Raw genomic sequence first — 19853 nt, forward strand, 5'->3', positions numbered from 1 at the left:
CTCCAGGAATCCCACCATGCAGTGGGTTTGGGTCCAAACTGTTAACAAAACAGACTACATTAATTCACAGGCTATTTTTCCATATTGAGTGGGGAGCCAAGCTCCCCTCACACTACGCATCATACCATCATAAAATCTATAAACTCAGAGTAAAGCTATGGTCCTATGAATGTCAATGACAAAACTTCCACACACTTCAACAAAGCCAATATTTCACCCAGTAGGTTCACAAGTTTGAGGATATAGTCTTTCGTGATAATGGGATGTATTTGTTAAAATTAGTTCACCAGACTATAATATGAAAATCTTTACAAAAGAATGTTATACCAAGAGAGCTCAGAACTACTTACACGCTATTGGCTGACCAAGTAGATAGCTGTGTTTGCATCTCTTTGTCATTTACTTTCTATACTTCTTGCAGATATGTTTAATGGATGGAAAAATGATAGGATTTCTGTGTGACAAAACAAAAAGCATGAGGCAGGTGCAGCAAATTCAAGATTGTACAAGCAAGAAGAGAACCACTTACATGGTCTTCCTGTTGGGCTTTTTAAAAATGTTATATTGTTAACACTAATGAATATTGCACCTGCTATTGTTTCCTGTCTACTATTTTCTATTAAAGCAATGTATAATTTTATATTGATCAGGATGCATCCATTTTATTTCACAGCATTTTTTAAGTTGTAACAGAAAGGAGTTTGGTGTCAAATATTTAATGAAAGCAAATAGAGCAACATGAATAGCTAGTCTTCTAATGAATAAATCTGAATAATAAAATCCCCTGTGGAGCATAGAGGCAGATAGGTTAATTCTTTCACTTGAATTTTAATCCTGACTATGAAAAAAAAGATATTGGTATTTAACACTTGATTATCCATGAGTCACAAATAGAAGATTCCACTATTAATATTATATTGCATAATTACATTTGATACCTTTGGAGTTAATAAAGGTCTGATTTAAGTCAACTAGAAATTATTCATTGACCTCAGTGGATGTTGGATAAATCCCATAGAGGTTTGAGAATACTATCTCAAATATTTATTCTTGTATAAAGTGGTGTTGTAGCCATGTTGGTCCCAGGAAATTAGAGAGACAAGATGGACAAGGTAATATCATTTATTGGACCATCTTCTGTTGGTCAGAGAGACAAGCTTGCCCAGAGCTCTCCTTAGCAACTCAGAGGTCAATCACACAATTTGATTTAGCTGCGTGGGCCTCCTTTCATTCCTTTTTCACTGATACCCTTTTTTAAACCAACAAACCCCATTAACTTTGATGGCATTATGTTTGAGTGAGAGGAGAACCAGGCCTGATATATTAAGATCCATTTGTCCTCAGCATAAGAGCACAATACCCTGACTTACTGACATGATTCCTCATCAATCTTAAAAGTTGCATTTGGTCCCACTGATGCGGAATTGCACTGACAAAAGATCAGTGCCAAAGATGACAATGGAGTTAGCCCAAGGACTGTTAATAGAAAACCACACAGGGCACATCTACACAGCTGCGTTATTTCGAAATAACATGGGGAGCATCTGCGTAGCAAGACCGTTATTTCAAAATAATTTTGAAATAACAGACTTCTTATTATGGAATAATAAACCCTCATTTCATGAGGAACAACATGTATTTTGAAATAGTTATTTCTATAAAGGGTTCATATAGATGGGGCAGCTGTGGTTATTTTGAAATAATTGGCCTCCAGGGCTTCTCACAGCTGCCCTTGTGGCCACTGTCAGGGCTGTTCCTCACTCTGGCACTCCAAGTACAGGAGGCGGTTGGCAAAGACTTTAAATAAACTTTGCCACTAGAGGCACTGGTTATAAAAACTTCCCCCAAGAATCATGACACAGATTTTTGGGGAGTCACTGCCACTATCAAGTGATTTTTATCCCTAAAACTGGGGGTGAACACTTGAAACCACCCCCAGGATACCCCAAGATCTTCTGCCACAAGAAAGCTTGAAAAAAGAAAAGAGGAAAAACATGTTGCAGTCTCTAGTAGCTGACCTCTCAGTCTGAAGCATGCAGATACACACAGACAGACAGACCTCCTGTACCTTCCAGGACATGAGAATCAAATCATCACCTTAAAAAAAAGTATTTTTTATTACAAAACAAAAGACATACTTGATAAAGGATATTTGGTTGCTAGATATTACAGAGCAACTAAGGAAAACGAATAAAAAAACAGAGAAAATCTCTGGGAAAAATGCTTAGCTGGTAAATGGGGCAGCATGTTTCCTGGGTTGACTGCCCTTCTCACTTTTCTTCACAGCTAGGCCAGCTGTGAGTGAGGCAAATCCACTACCTCCCACGCCATCCTCCCAACCCCATGAGACCCACAGGTGCTGGCAATTCTAGGAAGACCTCAAGAGGGAACACATTGCCTGAGTACATGCCCTACAGATGTCTCTGGAGCAGCAGAAGCAGGAGCAGAAGCTGACCAAGAGCTGCACCACACCACCTGGCAGGAGCTGTCGCAGCAGGCCCAGATCATGTGCATGGCGTACACCACTGCCATTGATGGTATGGTAGCCACCATTGAGTGGTCCAGCAGCCGCCCTCCCGCTCCTGTTCCCACCTCTCTGACACCCCTGTAGACACTGAGAACCCCACACATGAGGTAGTGGGATCACCCGAGTTAGGTGCCAGTCCCAGCCCCATACTTGGCCCCTCCTTCTACTTTCATCTATCTCCATGCAATCATAAGAGTGTCAACTCTGCATGAGTATGGCCCTGACAGTTGATCTTCCCACACCAACCAGGTTCCCAACAAAGTGGTAGCTGTCTGGCATGGTGAGTTTCCAAAGTGTGATAGTGACACGCTTCTGGAGGGGGATGATGGGTCACAGCTGAGTGTCCCATTGAGCTACTCACACAGCTCCAGGAAGGTGTCCTTCTTCATGTGGAAGTTCTGGAGCCACTGCTAATTGTCCCATTGCTCCATAACAATCTGGTCCCACCTGTTGAAACTGGTGTCTCCTCGCCAGAAGTGGTGATACATGGTGTGCAAGGGAGGGCAGAAGGGGCTGTACTGTATGAGCAGCATGTGGAGAGAGGTAAGGAGGTGCCCCACAGTGAGCAACGGATCCTGGTCCTGCAATGCCACATGGGCAGCCTGCAGTAACTGAACCAGGAGTGCCGCACGAGGTCTAGGAGCTGGAAAATGCTTTGCAGTAGGTCCAGCTCCTTGGCTGGAGTGCTGTGGTATCTGCAAGAGCAACCAGAGCATGCAGTGAGAGGAGTTTGCTATCCCTCCAGGAATTAGGCAAAGGTGAAGAGCCTGAGACAGGACTGTAGATGGTAGCTCCTTTAATCACAAGCCTCAAATAGCCTCAGGCAGCAGCTACAGGAAGTGACTGTGTTCTGATACCCTGCGTGGAGTACTCTTAGAAGCCTTAAATGCAGTTCAGCCTCCTATCAGCGTGGATGCATTATTTCAATATAGAGCTGTACTAGTTCGATGGGTGTTTGTAGTGTGGATGTACTATTTTGAACTAGCTATACTGGGTGTTATTATTGCAAAATAGCTTATTTCTAAATAAGCATGTAGTATAGACGTACCCATAGGAAATATCTAATCTCAGACACCCAAGCTTCAGTCATGCAGTTCATCTGTCAGAAACTCAGAGTATTGTCAGTTTATGTTAAACAGGATTCAGTGTTCTGAAGGCAAAAATAATCTTAACGTTTTCCTGCTGGAACATAAGTAGTTTTTATTTCTCTGGGAACAGGAAACTGAAACAACAATTAGACAAACATCAGATTGGGCAAGGGGTTAAACAGACTTGCTTATAAGGCAAGAGTTAGAGATACATTTATATGAGGAGAAGTGATTTTTTGCTAAAGGACTGCTTTCAAAAAAAGCACCATCAAATAAACAATGGCAGCTTTTAAATAAAGAAGCAGATTGATGACAACTCTGGAAAATCTCAAGACTGAAAAAGGATCTACTGACATTTTACATGGAAAAAAAAATCCCTGACAAGGAGTGAAAACATCCACTCATTATAGAACAATGAGTGAGGCCGTGCCCAGACCCTAACTGAAAAAGACAACAAAGGAATTAAACAGGTTGATCACTGTTATTAATCTTCTGTTGTATGCAGCATGGTTGCTGTGCTGGTCCCAAGATATTAAAGAGAAAAGGTGCAGAAGGTAATATGTTCTGGTAGGCCAACTTCTGTTCATGAGAGACACAAGCTTTTGATCTCCCATGGAGCCTTCTTCAGGTCTGTGTAGAAGATGGAACATATTATTTACCATACCTTATTAACACACATTCACTTTTCCTTGTTTTAAGTTTTACTGGTTCATGATTACAGACCCAGGAAATGCAACAGATCTGTGGAGGAACTAGGGTTCTCAATTTTCCCAACCAGATACCATTGCTGTGAATGGCGCCCAGTTCATCTGGTCAGGAAAGTTGACAATCCTAGGAGCAACTAATTTAGCAAAGGAAGTAAGCCAGCTGGGAGGCATCACATTTTGAGGGCAAAGCAGATGTGTGCTGAAAGTACATGAGATCAAGCTGGGGAGAGTAGTGGGGAGAGGAGGGAAGAGACTGAGCAAGCACTACACAACTAGAAAGTGCATCTGAAGGAGTGCAAGAAAGAGCAGAAGGAAATCCATTTGTCAGAGGAAGAGGTAATTGTGTTCTGCCTACTTATGGAAAAGGGGCTAGGCAAGATTTATGCTGAGGTTCAGCTGATTCTGGAAAGGTGGAACCCAAAGATGGAGACAGAGCTTTGAGAGGTGGAACTCAGACACAGCTACACTTGGAGCTGGTAATAGATGTAGCTCACCAATGGCAGGGAGTTTCTGACCTGGACAGGCAGAAGTGAGAACATTTGCTAGAAGAAGAGAACACCTGTTTTGCCTTGTCTACAGAGGGGCAGAATCACCATGAAGGCAATTGCCTGAGAACGGGATGAAAATGTTATGCCCCTGACCAGAGATTGGGAGAAGACAGAGGGGAAAACAAGATTCAAGCTCAAGTTGACTAAGCCAAAATATAGTAGAAGACTGCAAAAAAAGGAAATAGGGATTTACTTAACTGGGTCAGGAAGAAAACCAACCAGGAGTACATCTTAAGGAAGGTGTATGGAACTGTGCTGGCAATCACCTCCAAAATATTCAAAGAGTGAAGAATTCTCGTGTAACAAGAGAATATTTCAATAACAGTAGTAGGGAAGCTGACAAAATTGCCAGGCCCATAGACAAGGTGGTGGTGGTGGGGTGGGGAATGGCTCCATGCTCCCAGAAATGGTAGAGCTGACTTGGGGGCAGTCATGTGAACACATAGGCAGCGTTATTTTGGAATGACTTATGTTATTACAAAACAACATAGTGTGCGTCCAAGCTACAAGCCTTTATGTTGAAATAATGTTGAGCTGGAGGACTTCTTACTCTGACACATGGCAACCCTCATTTCACAAGGAGTAAGGGAAGTCAGAGGACGAGTGCTCTTCCTTTAACTTCCTGCTGTGTACACAGTGCATAAAGCTGAGTTAAGCTATTTCAACTTAAACTATACAACTTCAGCTACATCAATTGCATAGCTTAATTCAGCTTTTGCCCTGCTGTGTAGACATGCCCACAGTGTCCCTGAATTCCTCTCCCTCCTGGCTGGTATGGTGAGGGAACAGAGTGAGTGAGTGACTGACTGTGTGATGTCTTCTTGCTCCCTGACATTGACTGAAGGGGAGCAGCAAGTAATGAGCAGCAGCAGTAGGTATGGGGGGGGGGGATCAGCCCCCTCAGCCCTCCCTTAAGGGCATACACTGCCAGCCCTGATTCCTTCAATCCTCCTCACTCCCCAGCCCTGACTCCTGAACCACCCCCAGCCTCCTACCTTAAGCTCCTCCTCACATTCCCAGCCCTGCAACTGATGCACCCTACTGATCCCATCCCTGTGACTGATTCCACCCCCAGCCATCCCACATACATCTCAACCTCCTGCCTTGAGCCCTCACCTGGAGAGGGGGAGGCGCAATACAACAGTGCCTGTAAGAAATTTAAATTACTTTCACCTGGATTGTAAGTCATTGTTTCAGGGCACAAGCCAATAGTTAATTAATATGTTTAAGAAGACACTTTCCTTAAGGTCAGGTTATACCACGTTTGCCAGGTATGGGGCTTTGTGTGTCCAAAACATTTGGTACTGGCTACTGGATTGGATGACCCAGTAGCCTGATAGTTGGTCATTTCATGTGTTCTTAAAATCCATTTTGGTACTCTAAAAACTATTTCTATATGGCAGAATAAATGAAACAATTAAAGAATGTACTGATAGTGATTACAGATTGCCTGCAGAAATAGATAAATTAGCTAACTTGATGAAAGAACAAGATAAATCTAAGAAAAAATTCAAAGAGAAAGTACAACCAAGACTTCTTCTCTCCCAGCTTTTCAAGATGATATGAGAGATTTCCATCAAATCCACTTAGTACCAAATCACAATAAAAGGGGAAATCAGATTAAAAAAATAGAATGTTCAATTCTGAAAAGATGCAGTGGATAACAATTGAAGAGAAGATTTATATTCACACTGAAAGAAAAAATATTTATTTAAAGAATGCCTTTGCCACATAGAGGAGATTAGAAAGGTGCCTGATATACTGCATACACTAAAAGAACAAATGCAGCTGCTAGTATGGGCCTGACATTCTGATCACTGTGAATGCTCTGATAATTACCCTTCAGAAAGCAAAGAAAATCTTGATGTAATTTATATTGCTGAAGGAAATTTCTGGCTCATTCCATAACAGTGTACAAGCTACCAGGCTTGCATATAGAATGAAATGCAAAGATAATGAAAATCCCAAGAGATTAGTTTCTGAGACTTAAGATCTTCTTTTCCGTCACAATGGCTACAGTTAATACAAATGGAAAAACAACATAAAGATTGGTTCTTATTCATGCACTGACAAAAAACTTGAATTGATTTTGGGAATGAAGTTCAAAAAGATCCAAACATAGGCCGATTAATAAAGCAAGGATAACTTTTGTCTGCAAATACACAATACAGACAGTCCCCAAGTTACGAACGGGGCTTTTCTCGCCCCAGAGTACTGGAGCGGCGGGACGCCCAGATGCGCTGCAGTCCCGCCGCCCCCGTCCTCCGGGGCGAGAAAAGCTGCTCCACATCTCCCTGGTCTGCTGGGGGGGAAACCCCTCCAGCAGACCAGGGAGACATGGAGCAAAGCCACGGAGCACGCCCACAGTGGGATAGCCCAGGCGCGCCTGGGCTGTCCTGCTGCGGGCGTGCTCCAAGGCTTTGCTCCCCATCTCCCTGCAAACCAGGGAGACTGGGAGCAAAGCCGTGGAGCACGCCCACAGCGGGACAGCTCGGGTGCGCCAGGGCTGTCCCGCTGCGGGCGTGCTCCAAGGCTTTGCTCCCCGTCTCCCTGGTCTGCTGGGAGGGGGGGTGCAGCTAGTGTCCCCCCTCCCTCCGCAGCAGACCAGGCTTTTCTTGCCTACGCCTGGGGTAGAGCAGCTGGGGTGCTGCCGGGTTGGTCCCGCAGCACCGCTCCTCAGTGCTAATGTACCAACCCAGCAGCACCCCAGCTGCTCTGCCCCAGGCATCCTGATTCAGCCGCTGCTGGTCAGTTTCAGCAGTGGCTGAATCAGGACGCCTGGGGCAGAACAGCTGGGGTGCTGCTGGGTTGCTCCAGTAGTGCTGAGGAGCAGCGCTACTGGAGCAACCCAGCAGCACCCCAGCTGCTCTGCCCCAGGCGTCCCCAAGTCAGCCACTCCTGAAACTGACCAGGGGCTGACTACAGGAAGCCCGAGGCAGAGTTGCTCTGCCCCGGGCTTCCTGGAATCAGCCAGTGATCAGTTTCAGCAGCAGCTGACTTGGGGACGCCTGGGTTTCTTAAGTTGAATCTGTATGTAAGTCAGAACTGGCGTCCAGATTCAGCTGCTGTTGAAACTGATCAGTTTCAGCAGTGGCTGACGCCAGTTCTGACTTACATACAGTGTCAACTTAAGAACAAACCTACAGTCCCTATCTTGTACGTAACCCGGGGACTGACTGTACATTTAAAGAAAAAAAGATTATAAGAAGTGGGGGGGAAATGTGCCCGTATGTGAAACAAAGTGGAGTTATTTTAGAACTACCCTATAGAACCTTCAGCTAGCAAGAAATACATTCTGAGCCTTATATTCAGCTCAGGCTTGCAGAATAATCTTTTAAGGTATATAAAAAGGAAGCACAAGGAGTTATGAAGTAACAAAAACTTTAGCTAGGTAAAGAAACTCCTAAGGTTTCAAGATAAATTCATAACAATGACAGTTTGAAAAATAATAAAAACTGAGGGAAAAAAGTGGAAGAAATAAAAACAGGAAAAAAGTTCATAGCTTCAGTAAATGAGTTTGCAAGATTAGCACTAACGGATTGAAATTAAGCAACATGATTAATGTAGACGGTAGAATTTATATCCTCAGAAGATTTTGGCAAAAAAAGTCATTTTTATCTAAGTTTTTCCACAGATTTTTTTAAATTTTCAGCCAAAATTTAGAAACTAAGAAAACTGGGCTAACTGAAATATTTCGATTAAATGCTATTGCTGCACTTCATGACAGTTGTGTCATTCAAAAGACTCATGAGCCCATCCTTCTTTCTAGGCCAGGCTCCCTGATCAGACTACATCTTGTATATCTACATCTACAAAGGGAGTGGAAGGGTCTTCAGACCGTTTTATATTCAAACCACTTGTAAGGTGCCGTAGTCACCTGACCTTGGTCACCCAGTTTCTAAAGTCTCACCTATTGTTCTTATCCAGATCTGCCACATGTCTTATTCCTAACATGACAAATAGAATTATTCTGGATTTATATTCTTTTAATGGAGATAAAAACTGGCTGGTAATACACAAAACACTATTTTCCTATTTCAAGTGCCTGAGTTTTCTAAGTCATGCTATATTATCGTATGCCAGTGGTCCCCAACCTTTGGAGGTTGCCGGGAGCCAGGGGGCATGGCCGTTCGCCCGCTAGGTGCCCCCCCTTATCAGTGCACCCAGGGGCGGGGCCACCTCCAAGAGCCGCGCGCCCGGGGCCGGCGCCCCCCCAAGCGCCGCACGCCCGGGGCCGGCGCCTCCTCCAAGCGCCGCACGCCAAGAGCGCGGGCGGCTAATTCACGGCGCTCCCGGGGCCGGTGCTCACTGTGTGGCATGCGCCCAGGGCCGGCTCCGGCACCATGTGTGCGCCACGTGCCCAGGCCAGCCCCGAGCACTTGGCAAGCGCACACGAATGCCCCCGCGGGCACCATGGCACCGTGTTGGGGACCACTGTCGTATGCCCTAGTGATACAAGGTACTTAAACACAGATGAACTTTAAGCATGTGAATAGTTTTTGTTGAGTTCAATGTACATTCTATATGCTTCAGTACCTTGCTCAATTACTCATTCAGCAACTTTTATTTAGGTTATTTTTACATAGTAAGCTAGAAATAGTTATGCCAGATCAGTCTAGTAATCTCTGTCAGAAGATTGTATCAGATGTTTCAGAGATAGGTATAAGAAACCCAACAGTTGATATTCATGGAATATCTATATGGAAAAGTTTTTCTTAACCTCTGCTTGTTAGTCATTGCCTTATGCTCTGAACCATGAAGATTTCTATTCCTTCTTTTAAAATGTCTATATAATATAACAGTGGCAGCTCTCTTAGTCATATAAATATCTATTCTAACTCTTACAAAGTGCTCAGACAATGATATTTTGTAGCATCGAGTTCTGCAGGCTGATTATATATTGTGTGAAAAGAGTACTTCCTTTTAATAAGTTTCAAATGTGATGCCTTTAAATAACATTGAAAGTGCCATTGTTTTGATATTATGGGAAAAGATAAATAAAAGCCCCAAACATATCTAATCTATCCCATTCACAGTGTGTCCCTGTTATTCATCTCATTTCTAAACTAGACAGATCAATTTTGTTCAGTCACTCATATAGAAACATCCCTGCCTCTGATTATTTTCTTCTCCCGATCTCAATGCCCTTTCTATTTTGACTATGTTATTTTTTTGTCTGGAACTGAACACAGCATTTTAGCTGTATCTACCATCAAATTGTGTGATGGCATTGTTACATTTTCAGTAATATTTTCTGTCCTGTCTCACCCATTTATGGTTCCCCTTTGCTCACTTATTTTAGACCATCATGATATCCATTTGCATAGCCTTGTTGAAGCTCTCTAGATTCATTAGTCTCCTCTAGTGACTTAACTAAATTGTTTGTGTGGGGTGGTCTTTTAATCATTGTATAATAGAGTCTGTGGGAGCCCTGTCTATATGATCCAATGAGCTTTTTGAAGTGTGTGTCTTATGTTGTATCTAATGAGTTAATCATGCCTCAGGCATGACTAAAGCTGCAACACCTGTTTGGTAATTATTGTAATTACTTTTTAAAAGCCAATAACATTATATGACAAAGAATTAATGAGTACAATTCATTCTTAGCCCATTGTCTTCAGTGTAATTTCACCTACTTACACTGGAGTTGAATTTGATCCTCTATATTCATCATTATTTTCTGTATTTAGGGAACTATACAAATGCTCTTCTGTTACTAACGTAAGGCTAATTTAAGAAAATATGCCTATTGTGTAGCTACAGAAAGTCTAACAAACTATACAGATTTTCAGTTTCATGCTTCAAAAGCAATGAGTTCAAATGCTGCTAAGGTCATTTCATTCATTGTAAAACTAGCTACTTTTTATATTCACAAATATAAAGATCTGATCCAAAAGAAGATCTCAAATGTAAAAAGAATGGGAAGACCTAAAAGACACTAGTTCTTAATAAATATATTACACATTTCCAAATCTTCATGAGTTTTCCCCCATTTTTCCCTTTAAACCTAATTTTATATAATTTTCTTCCCAATTACTGGGTGTGATCATGCAAATTCAAAATGTGCTGCCACATTTTAAACTAGAAGGACGGAGCATTTAAATGAAATGTAATAGGTTGAAAACAAAACCTGTATTTAATGGATGATACCTCTTCAAGCGGGTAATTGAAATTATCTGCAGATGGCTTGTTTTCTTTCATGATTCTCTGAGCACTCACCATTGAGGTAAATGTCAGCCACATTATCGGTACAATGCATTCACTCTATCACTAGACAACACCTCCAGTCTGCCTCCATAATATGATCTGCACAACTATTGTGTTCTTGCAAAGGAAATTAACTACCCTTCTAACATTTATTCTCTTTCAGTATACACCGTAGATTCAATCAACTAAACAAAGAAAACTTGGTCTCCTACAATAAAACCTCTGCAAGGTAATTCTTTGCCATGCTTTTCAGTCTCCTAATGTAACAGTCATGGTCCCACATCAAGGTCCCTGGCACCTATGTTGACTCATTGAACAACTTATGTTTTGCTCTTTTTACCATGGGTACACGAGGCTAGCATTGATACTTTTTGCATCTGACCACAATGTGAGTAATTCAGGATTAATCATTTAAATCCTAAATTCTCCCTCTAGCAAATGGGCAACGTTTTTGTTTATTTTTAAACAATAATTGAAAAAAAAGAAAGTGTGAGATCCAATTTGTGGCTTCTCGTATTAAGATTCAAGTCTGCACTATATGGTCTTATGTCAATGAAAGGCACTTTTCAGGTCCCTCACAAAGAATATAGTAACAGGGATACAGTCTCATCTCATTGCTCTGCTGCTAATGAAGGGAGTTCACTGAGGCTATGTCTACACGGCAGAGTTTTTTTTCAGAAAAAGATATGCAAATTGCAAATCGCAATTTGTGTATCTTTTTCCGCTTTTTTTCCCCCAAAAAGGCTTTTCTGACATTTGGCCCATCTACATGGGGCCAAATGTCAGAAAAATCTCCTCTTTCAGAACATCCTTTATTCTTCATAAAATAAGGAATAAAGGGATGCTGAAAGAACGTGTTTGCTTTTTCAGAAACTGAAGCATTCCTTGGCCACTGTAGAGCTAAAAACTCTGCAGTGTAGACAGATCCTGAGAATTTTAAAGAATTAAAGAAGCACAAGGTCATATCCTGAGGTTCTTTCTGTCTACTCAGGCAAACTGCCATTGAAGACAAAGAGAATTCTCATAGACTGAGTAAAAATATAGAGCAAGGACCTCAGGATATAACCCATTATACATTTTTCAAAAGTGACTCAGCCATACTGGGCTAGAGCCAGAAGGAGGATTTAAGATCAGCCCTGCTATCCTGCTGTCCAGTGGAATCGTTTGCCATGAGTTAGGAGCCCAGGCTCCCTATAAAATCTATGAGAATAATTAGGCACCTCACTGTGGGATTCACAGAAGCCTGAGGGGTAGCTGCCTGAGATATCCAACAGGAAATGCTAAGGTAAGGTGGTCTAAGCCCTCAAAGAGAGTAAGGTTCCTAACTCTGGTGTGGCAGTCCTACAATGTAATTTTTCTGGAAACCCCTTCCCAGAAAAATTTTATGGTTTTGCTCTTTCTTCCCAGTCAATGGCTATCAGCCGCTTTTCCGGAGAAACTTGCCAGCTGTCTAAACTGTCCACTTGAATTTCTGCAAAAGCACTGACTTCCTACTGTAAGAAATCAGTGCTTTTTGCGGAACTACTATGCTGCTCCCGTTGGGGCAAAAGTCCCTTTTGCGCAGAAGTTTTGTGTAAAAGGGCCAGTGTAGACAGCTGAGATTTGTTTTGTGCAAAAAAGCCCCAATTGCGAAAATGGTGATCGGGGCTTTTTTGCGCAAAAGCGCATCTAGATTGGCCATGGATGCTTTTCCGCAAAAAGTGCTTTTGCGGAAAAGCATCCGTGCCAATCTAGACGTTCTTTTCCAAAAATGCTTTTAACGGAAAACTTTTCCATTAAAAGCATTTCCGGAAAATCATGCCAGTCTAGATGCAACCAATATGATTTTTTTCCTCAAATGTGCTCAATTTTACCAGCTGCTCTTCTTATGGGTTAAGTCTTTTTGAAGAGTTCCTAAATCATACTGTCACTTTTAAAACTTCACCCTGAAAGCTAACATTGTACTGAACACCGAAGAAACAAAAGCTTTCCGTCCTTCAAGATCCTTATTAATATACAGGCTGGATCCTATACACAGTTATTTCCAGGCATAATATTTACCTCTTCAGTAGAAACAATCCAGTTAGCAAACATCATGACTGTTAGTGTGCTTGCAGATTGGGCTTCAAGTAAAGATCTTGCATTCTATAGGTCTGATCCTGCTGTCATAAATGCCATTGAATTCAATGGTGGAAAATTATGTCCTAAGCAGACATTTTATCACATCACTAGCCAGTAAAAATTGCTAATCTCTGGGCTGGGCAATACCAACTGTACCAGATCGACCACCCTTGGCAAAGCAATATCACACAACAGATTAGAAAACTATAGGGCAACCCATCCTCACTGCACCCATTTGGGGGCAGGGACTGTTGAACAGGCACTGAGCAGATTCATAACTTAGTCAAATCTTCTGCAGCATGCTGCAAAGCTGCTGCAAACCAATTCCATTGAGGCTACATCTGACCGGCTGTTGTAGCCCAGCTGACATGGGCCCTACAGAGGTCAAGGAGAACTTACGCAGTGGCAGATTCCCAGTTCTGTCCACAACCTGCCTGCACACCTGAAATAACCACCTGACTTCTCCAGAGAAATGCCAGTGAGCAGCAAATCCTCAAAACAAGCAACTGACAGAGAAAATATGACTTCCCCGCACTTAAGACACTGCTGGTAATGAACAGGCGCTATGACTAAAACACAGATTAAAAGCAGCATACTGAGAAGACACTTGGCTCTAATAGAGGCTTGCTAGAAATCTTTGGCACTATACTGGTTCAATTAATTTAAGAGACACAAGTTTAACCATTGTTAAAAAGCACCTATTGATCTGTTCCTCTTCTCTTCTACTTAGTTTTCGAAAAGGTGATAATTGAGCTTTGTCACAATTACTGATTGTGCTTGTTGTTTTGCCTGGTAAGTCTCCAGAATTGTGACAATGTGGCATGGAACTTACACTAAATGGCTTTTTAGTCCTTGTAGACATGGGATAATGTCAACCATATTAGCATATTTGATTATCTTTCATCACGGGGTGAACAGCAAACAACTTGTGTTTAATACATTTTGTTATCTAAAACAGGCAAAAAACAGATGATGTCATCCCAGGTCTAATCAACAGACTGGTGTGTGCTTTAATCTTACTGTAGTTCTTATGACTATTTCTGTAGGCTGGATATGGCTGACCTCAGTCCCTCTGGGTGTCCTATCTTCTCCCCCTTCTTTGGGGATCCTTCATGACAAAGGAGGGACGGAGCACGGATCCTGGCCCGCCCACTGCATTGAGTTCTGACCTAGAGCCCTAAAGAGAGGTTGCCATGTCTAGACCACTAGATGATCCTGTCTAAGTTGCATTCCTCACCAGGTCACTTCCTATTGTATCCCCTTCCCCTGGTTCCTCTGTTTGGGACATGGTCACAGTCTCAGCAGTATGAGCAAACTCTGCCAAAGGAACAACGTCCCCTTCTTCAGGGCCTCTCTAGGGTTCCCAATTCTAAAAGGCAGTGGAGGGGAGCAAGAAATATAGATCACTGCATCCAGAGTGACTTTATCAGTGCTAGAATCATCCTTCCCCTAGCTCCAGGCATCAGCCTCACTTCTGGATGAAGCCAGTGATGCCTTCCCCCAGCCCTTTGTCCATGGATTACTTTTATACTACCCCTCCACTTGGAGCTGCAGCTAAAGAGGGGCAAAGCCTCTCTGGCCCAGTATGGCCCCATGCCTTGGTCTGATTTAGTGGGGGGAATATATAAACGCTATCACAGTCACCCATTAAAAAAAAAGGGACCAAAAAAATAAAAAGTCTTTCACCTGCTCATTTACGGATACTCTGTTTCATGTCTTCAAACCGATTTTTAATCATTTTGTACCTCTGCTCTATAGAGCACACTAACTCATTCTGCAGATCATGTTTTTCATATGTTCCAATGCCGTAAACTTTCTTGAAATTCAGATAAATGATGTCAGCTGTTTCAACTTTGTCTTCCAATTTAGCAAAGTGCTCAAAGGGAATTTGTCATCCATGATTTTCCCTTCATGAATCTATGCTGACTACCCTTTATCAAATTATATGTTCTAAATGTTACTTTATCGTGTATCACTGCTGTAGTCAGGACAGTTTGCTTTTTATAGTACTGAGTGGATAACGATGTGCCGCTGGTATCCACATAAATACTTTAGACACTTCCATGTATTTCTGCCTTCCAGCCTACATTTTTTTAAAACATATTCCTTTGTTAGCAATGCAGTTTTCTTTCCAGCTTCTTTTATTAACAGACAGAAGTCATTGAGGTTCTAAAGCTACTCTTAATTATTAAATCTATTATTATTTTCCCTCTGGAATCCTTTATGAGTCTCACTCACTATTTGACCAGCTATTTTTTTTTATTTTTAAAAATAAACTTTTTTTCATCTTTCTATTTCTTTGCAACTTTGCATTATATTTTCTCCATATCTCGAGTTTTTTTAAACAATTTTGTCGGTCAGTTCACAAACATGCACTTAGAGCAGGTCAAATTTTTTTGATGGAACAATTTTCTGTCTGAAAAAAGCTGATTCAATGATTAAAACATATTGTGGGAAAGTGTAGATATAATCAACATTTTCAACGGAAAAATTAACAAAATACATCATTTAAGTATCTATATTGTAATAGGTTATTATATATAGCAGAAGTCAAAACAAAAACTTGTGACTTACCAAAATGTTTTCATAAGGTCTTAACTTATTTTGGAATATTTTATTTCTTGGAAATAATTAGAGATTTTTCTCCCTCCATAGTGATTTGGGTCAAAATAACATTTTGAAGACTTAGCATTTACTTCAGGTTGAATCTGTCTAGTCTGGCACACTTGGGACCTGGCCTGTGCCGAACCAGAGAATTTGACATACCCCAGGAGGTCAATATTGTCTAGCAGCATTACCAACACTTCCACTACTTACTGGGCTCTTAGCCTGTTTTATTTAGCTCTAATTTACCCATAAATGTATTCTAACTCAGCTACCCCCTGAAGCTCCGGCACAGAACACTGAGAACCAGGACTGGTGGAAGTAAACAGACTTTATAGGACTTCAGGAATCTTAGCCACACCCATGATAAGTGGACATCCAGCTAACTAAAATTATGCTGGACCTCCGCTGTTGCTGGACCACAGAGTGCCAGACTAGAGAGGTTCAACCTGTACAGGAAGAAAAATCCAACTTTCATCCAATATTGCATATAATAAATTAGATGGACATGGAGGATAATATTGTCATCAACAAAAATGAAGATAAGTATTTGGTATCGGTTTATGCAAAATAATATATAGAGATATCTGTTACAACATGACAAGAATTTTCACATTTATTTCATGCAATACAGGTTGAACCTCTGGTCCAGAAACATCCATTGCCCAGAATGATTTTAATTACTGGATGTCCACTTACCATGCATGTGGCCAATTTACCTGCTGTCCCATAAAGACTGTTTATAGCAACCAGTCCTAGCTCTCAGTGTTCCGTGCTGTTGTTTAGCTCTATTTTACCTGTAAATGTCTTCTCACAGCCCAGTAAACAGTTGAAGTTCTGGTAATGCTGCTATACAATATTGACATCCTGTGATTCAGAAAATTCTCTTCTTCAGAATGGGTCAGGCCCTGAGGGTGCCAGACTACAGAAGTTCAACCTGTATTATTAGCTACTGACAAACATACAGTGGAAGGTAATTAAATTATGCAGATTATTTATTTTGAGGTAAGTGTGTTGGTAGCATTTATACATCTAAGTTGTCATGGGATAAGAGGAAAGATCATTTCATGGATTAAGAACTGGTTAAAAGACAGGAAATAAAGGGTAGGAATAAATGGTAACTTTTCAGAATGGAGAAGGGTAACTAGTGGTGTTCCCCAAGGGTCAGTCCTAGGACCAATCCTATTCAACTTATTCATCAATGATCTGGAAAAAGGGGTAAACAGTGAGGTGGCAAAGTTTGCAGATGACACTAAACTGTTCAAGGTAGTTAAGACCAAAGTAAACTGTTAAGAACTTCAAAAAGATCTCACCAAACTAAGTGATTAGGCAACAAAATCGCAAATGAAATATTGTGGATAAATGTAAAGTAATGCACATTGGAAAAAAATAACCCCAACTATACATACAATATGATGGGGGCTAATTTAGCTACAACTAATCAAGAAAGAGATCTTGGAGTCATCGTGGATAGTTCTCTGAAGACGTCCACTCAGTGTGCATTGGCAGTCAAAAAAGCAAACAGGATGTTAGGAATCATTCAAAAAGGGATAGAGAATAAGACAGAGAACATCTTATTGCCCTTATATATAATTTATCTGACCACATTTGTGTGTACAGATGTGGTCTCCTCATCTCAAAAAGGATATACTGGCATTAGAAAAGGTTCAGAGAAGGGCAACTAAAGTGATTAAGGGTTTGGAACAGGTCTCATATGAGGAGAGATTAAAGAAACTAGGACTTTTCAGCTTGGAAAAGAGGAGACTAAGGGGGGATATGATAGAGGTATATAAAATCATGAGTGGTATGGAGAAAGTGAATAAGGAAAAGTTATTTACTTGTTCCCATAATATAAGAACTAGGGGCCACCAAATGAAATTAATGGGCAGCAGGTTTTAAACAAATAAAAGGAAGGAATTAATGGGCAGCAGGTTTTAAACAAATAAAAGGAAGTTCTTCTTTACACAGCGCACAGTTAACCTGTGGAACTCCTTGCCTGAGGAGGTTGTGAAGGCTAGGACTATAACAGGGTTTAAAAGAGAACTAGATAAATTCATGGAGGTTAAATCCATTAATGGCTATTTAGCTAGGAGGGGTAAGGAATGGTATCCCTAGCCTCTGTTTCCCAGAAGGTGGAGATGGATGGCAGGAGAGAGATGGCTTGATAGGTTCACTCCCTCTGGAGCACCTGGCATTGGCCACTGTTGGCAGACAGGATACTGGGTTGGATGGACCTTTGGTCTGACCCAGTATGGCTATTCTTACGTTCTTATGATATATAATCCTTTATAAAATAAAGGTATAAAATAATAATAATAATAATGTTAATATGTATGCTGCAATGTAGTTTTAAATTAAGGTCATTGTTTTGTCTTTGTGTCTTGAAGGACTGTCTAATGAATAGCCAAACCGTTAGATACAATCTCATCTGCTCTAAACCCTCTGACAGAGATCAGACTCTTCAGGAGCTCTACCAAGCATTTTTAAACCTCAATTACCCATCCAGAGAAATAAAAAAACAAATTGAAAGAGACAGACGAATACCCAGAAACCATCTACTTCAAGACAGACCCAGGAAAACCAACAATAGAACACCACTTGTCATCACCTATAGCCCCCATCTTAAACCCGTCCAACGCATTATCCATAAACTACAACCTATACTGGAACAGGATACTACACTCCGAGAGGCTCTGGGAGACAACCACCTAACCTCAGGAGGATTGTTCTTACCAAAACCTCAGGACATACCAACACTGGAACTTTCCCTAGCAACAAACCCCGGTGCCAGCTTTGTCCACATATTTACTCTGCTGACACCATTATTGGACCTAACCATGCCAGTTACAAGATCAAGAACACATATTCCTATTCATCCAGAAATATAATTTATGCTATCATGTGCCTAAAGTGTCCGTCTGCTATGTACATTGGACAAACTTCTCAGACACTTTGCCAACGAATCAATGCACACAAAACAGACATAAGAATCTCTCATAGAGAGAAAGCTCTGGCCTGTCACTTCAGCTAGACTGACCATTCCCTCAATGACCTTAAAACATGCATATTGCTTCAAAGAGACTTTAACTCCAGACTTCAACGAGAAGCTTCAGAATTGTAATTTATGCTTAAATTTGACACTTTATGTATGGGTTTAAACAAAGACTCTAATTATCTCACCCATTACAAAGATAGCTTCCCCAATTATCACCCCAATGTCATTACCTCACAGACCTTTCCCTCTCACCCCCACTCTGTTCTAAAATTTGATGTGTCAATTTCACATGCATTCATTTTTTTTTTAATTTTATCACTTTGGTACATATGGTTGTGCTGATTTTCTTCCACAATTTGATCTGAGGAAGTGGGTCTGGCCCATGAAAGCTCATCACCTAATAAACCATCTTGTTAGTCTTTAAAGTGCTACATAGTCCTGTCTTTTGTCTAATGAAAAGAGTGATTTGCTCCATCTCTCATTTTGTTCAGCTTCCCTGTACTCAGAAGGTTTTCTCTTGTGAACTATAGGGAGGCCATGCCTTGCCTCCTACAGCAGCTAAGCAGCTGCATTTCCAAATGCTTTATTTATATGTGACCCCACTATGAGGCATGGATTAAACAAAGTGTGCTCTGTCCACTTTCTGGGCAGGGAGAGAGCAACCCCAATTACTGGAACAATAAAACCAAACCTGAATGGTGCTGCAACTCCACGTGCCATGTTCCAATACCCATCACTGAAATTCGGTCAGGGTACCAAGCCGTACTGCTGATGGTGGAGTGGGAGAAATCTGGGCATAGCGGGGCCATATGAGTGCAGGGCAGGTGATAGAAGCAAGTGGAGCTGAGCAGGAAGAAAAGTCACCCTACCTGGGTATGGGAGTGAGGTGCTGAGCCAGAAGTAGTGGCAGTAAGTAGCCAGGAAGGTACCAGAGACAGTGAGTGGGAGGCTGGAGAGAGGCTGCTGGAGTCTATAGGGCGAGTCAGGAGAATGAGGGGCTATTATGGGATGGGATGTTGGGAAGTGGTAGGGGGGAAGGGAATGTTGGCAGTGAGCAGGTGATTTGGGGAGCAATGA

Source organism: Pelodiscus sinensis, chromosome 3, assembly GCF_049634645.1.
Source record: "Pelodiscus sinensis isolate JC-2024 chromosome 3, ASM4963464v1, whole genome shotgun sequence".
Taxonomy (NCBI): Eukaryota; Metazoa; Chordata; order Testudines; family Trionychidae; genus Pelodiscus; species Pelodiscus sinensis.